General features: G+C 43.6%; 1 long non-coding RNA gene across 1 annotated transcript; it reads right to left on the bottom strand.

Annotated features, from left to right (window-relative positions):
* Positions 1-1,021: 1,021 nt before the first annotated feature.
* Positions 1,022-3,702, bottom strand: LOC309886993. The gene is made up of 4 exons (XR_014319012.1): positions 3,485-3,702; positions 1,742-1,842; positions 1,598-1,641; positions 1,022-1,507 (listed from the first exon to the last, which is right to left on the bottom strand). It is a non-coding gene; the product is annotated as an uncharacterized lncRNA (long non-coding RNA).
* Positions 3,703-3,979: the final 277 nt, after the last annotated feature.

Here is a 3,979-nt window from a genome sequence, read left to right as displayed (position 1 = left end):
CTGAAACAGACTACCCCTTACGTGCCCACTGCTGCCATTTTCAGATACATGCTCCCACAGGGAGCTTCAATGATACATTTCTCCTAAACCCTGCTCCATCACTTTGCCACCAAGGTTGTGACTTTGATAGTATTTGACACAGAGGCAAACACTCAAAAAAAAGCCCCGTAATTCTGCAAAAATCATAAGGGACCCAGAACCACAAAGCAAACACACAAGGTAACATCATTATACTATCTGTAAACATGCTATAATAACTACTATACTACTATAATAACTACCTGAGGAAGAGCTGAGTGCAATACAGGCACCTACTACTAGATTGCTTTACAATGACAGATCCTACTAGTTACCACCTCAAAAAGATAGGCGTACCGGTTTCTACTTGAAAACGCATCAGTCCATAGACTCTGGCCCACCTAAAGAACCCTGCAAACGACTGAAGAAAAAACAAAGCACTTACCAAAAAGTGCAGCTCAGGCAGAAGGAGCTCTCTGATGGGATACCTGCAACTCAGTTACCATTAGGTCCCACCTGGAACCTGAAGCCAATCACCTGGGAAAATGCAGGGGGAAAGCACAAAAAAAAAAAAAAAAAAGCAGAAAGAGGAGGAGCAGCAGCTGTGGTTTTATTAACTTCTTTATATGGCTTAGCTCAACAGTATGCAGAGTGAAAACAAGAGAACTGGGGTGTTTCTAGAAGCAACAATCCCCATGCTTTTGCTGCAGCTTTGAATATTGAAAGGACAACACAACCAAGCAAGTAACTGATTTTTTTTTCTCCCAACTGGAATTAGCTCAAACTTTTATTTACGCAGAAAGAAAAATCTAGGATAGAACAAATTATACACCAACAAAATCAATTCCATTCCACTCGCAGGAAAAATCACTTACTTCACCAGGCTATCTGAGAACCAAAAGGCTATGCTGACAGGTCAAAACACACTACAGAACACTGGGGCCAGGCCCTCCGCTGCACCAACTTAAAACCCATCCCTACACTCACCAAGGTGCAACCCCAACCCAAACACAGACACAGCGTTTCAGCTTCAACACAGTTTTGGGAACTGCTGGAAAGCAGGCTTCATCCTCAGCAAGGTGTGCTCAGGCTACACAGGACAGGGCTTCGGGCACCTCTTTGCTTACCAAAGAAGACTGCCATCAGGAACTGCCACACCAGAAAACCTTTTTCCTACACAACACCTTTCTCAGGAACCACGCAGCATTCCAGCGACCTGCTTTCCTCCTACTTTAAAGGATATCTCAGCCCACCTTGTCTGTGGCACCTGATAAACAGGAGAGAAAGCAACCACAGCAGCAAAAGCCACAGCACCCTTAGGACAGTTACTCTCATCCCCTCCTGTACCTCAGCCACTTGCCTGCCCCCCATGGGAAAAAGAGAAAGCCACCGCAGCGCTTGGAAACCATCCCTGCACGTGCCGCTCCTTGTTGCTCTCTGGCCTTATCTGAAATCCTCAGCCACTTCTGTGGAGAGCCTTCCACGGCACCTGCAAAGCAAGATGGACACCTTTCATAGTCACCTTGTGCTACTTGGCCGTTCTGCTTCAACCCAGCTCATGACCAGCCCCTATTCTTACACAGCTCTTCAGAGTGCAGTTTGTTCCTTTGAGCCTGGAGACACCTGTGAAAGAAAAAGAAAAGCATAGGCCGAGGCAGCATCCAAAGCCACAGCACAGCTAGAACAGTTACTCTCATCTGCTCCCTTACCTCTGCCCACTTACCTGCCCCTTGATTCAAAGATCGAAGCCGAAATTCCTTTAAGTGGTATATTCTTTATTGCAGCGCTGGATGCACGGGGGATCTCTCCACCTATCGTGCATACCTAAAGCAGAAAGCAGTCTTGAATTTATACAATCAATCTATCAATATTCTACAAGCACCTATACATATGCATTACCTATCCCCGCCTTCCCTCGCTTCTCATGCTAATTAGCCTTTTGGCACCTTGCGCCTGCGTAGAGCCTCCCAAGAATTGTGGGCAGGGGTCTTTGGGACGTGGGCAGGGGTCTTTGGGAGGAAGACCCCAAGTCTTCCTCACAGTGTACTTTTCACCTTTGGTCAGGAATCTGCTGAATTGGCATGTTTCTTAATTGCGAGAGCTGGTTGTTGCCAATTCTTCCGTTTGTTGTATCTTTATAATGAATTCCAATGTCCAGTTTTGAGATTTATAGTCCTTACGTTTGTTTCTCTGTCCGTCTGCCGCTTCCTTATCATGAGTTCCAGTGTCTTGTTTCGAGATATACAGTCCATGTCTGGGGATTGTCCTTGCCTCCCCAATGCCTCCCCAATACCTCCTTAATCAATCCCCCCTTTTCTTTTCCCATGCAAATTCTTTTGCATCAGATACTTTCATTATTTACAGTAACACAACAAAGCAGGCATCTAAACAACATGCACACAAATATTCCTAACACTACTAATGCGATTAGAGCAATGAACACTTGTTTCAACCATTGAAAATTGGGCAACCAGGAGGTTAACTTATTCCATATTTCACTAAAACTCCATGAAAGATCATCTTTACTGATCTCATGTAGGACCCTTGTCTGCTTCCATATTTCTTCCAGGTCGGTAGAGATCCTTCCACTCTGATCTATATACATACAACAACTTGTGTTTTTTACTGTACAGACTTCCCCTTGAGCGGCCAGTAACAAGTCTAGGGCCATCCAATTTTGTAATACTACCTGTGATAAACTAGATATCTCTTCTTGTTGAGCCTTTACAGCATCCAGAGTCTTGTTTTCTAACTTCTCTGTAATTGCAGAAATATTAACTATCGCCTTTTCCAATTCACTCACTCCTAACCATGGGATAAACCATCGAACAAAACTATGAAAAGCGGTGTGTCTCTCTATCAATGGATTGTTAATTTTTCGTCTGATTCTCTGGATATGATTTCTCAAGTAGGCTCGAGGCACTACATCATGTACTGTCATATTGGGGACTACCGCTCCAAGAGTGCAAGTTCCCTTCCAATTCTCGGGCAAGACCTTACAGGCTGTATCATTGCATAGCCAATACCACCCTTTTCCTTCTGGTACTGGCCAGCTGGTTGAATTTGCCCAACTGCTAGTTGTACTAATATCAATTGTTCGATTACAAGATGTCTGATTCCCCACATAAGTAGTACCTGTATTTATACAATCCTGTTTTCCCATACCCTTAGGCGGGTTACACCTTTGTACACATACATAATAGGATTCTAACGGCATGAAGCTACTCACTTCTAGTTCCAAAACTTCTTAATATTTTCGACCCCAAGATGTGTTTTCCCACAAATTAGTCCAAGATAAGTTTGCAGGCAAGGGAATCCCGATTAACGATACACCCTTATTCCCATGCTGTGGCAGATGGGTGCATACCCAACAGTTCGTCTTATTAGTTACTTGAGAAATTGTTTGTATTAAGGTCAGGTGTAAGTTCTCATCCCAAGTTGCCCACCCCGAATCCAAGAACCGCACCTCTGCAATCATTAGGATCTGGAAAAACAGAAAACTTTTTCTGGAAAACTTTTGTTGGTCGAATTGGAGTGGTGGTCCATATCCTCGCCAGGGCCTTCTTCACCCTTGAATTGTGGATCCAAGCTGCTTGCTCCTTAGTTTTAATGGTGGTATGTGTTGTCAGTAATACTTGGTATGGTTCCGTCCACTTTCCTTCCATTTTTCCTGTAGGGGTTGTCCTGAAAAAGTCTTTATATATATATAATCCCCGAGCTTAAAGGGGTGGATTGGTTGATCCAACCCTCTAGCCCTGGTCCCTAAAACAAATGTATGTACTTTATTTAATTGTTTCTGAAGTTCAGTTATATAAGCATATAAATATTCTGATCCTAACTGCGTTAGGTCCTCTCCACTAAATAGAAATTGCTATGGCCTTCCATATAAGATTTTGAAGGGACTCAAATTCCCTTTTATTCTAGGTTTAACTCTAATTCCAAGTAATGCTAAAGGGAGGGA

This window comes from Aythya marila (assembly GCF_965140915.1).
Source record: "Aythya marila genome assembly, chromosome: 24".
NCBI lineage: Eukaryota > Metazoa > Chordata > Aves > Anseriformes > Anatidae > Aythya > Aythya marila.
This window is presented reverse-complemented; position numbering and strand designations above follow the sequence as displayed.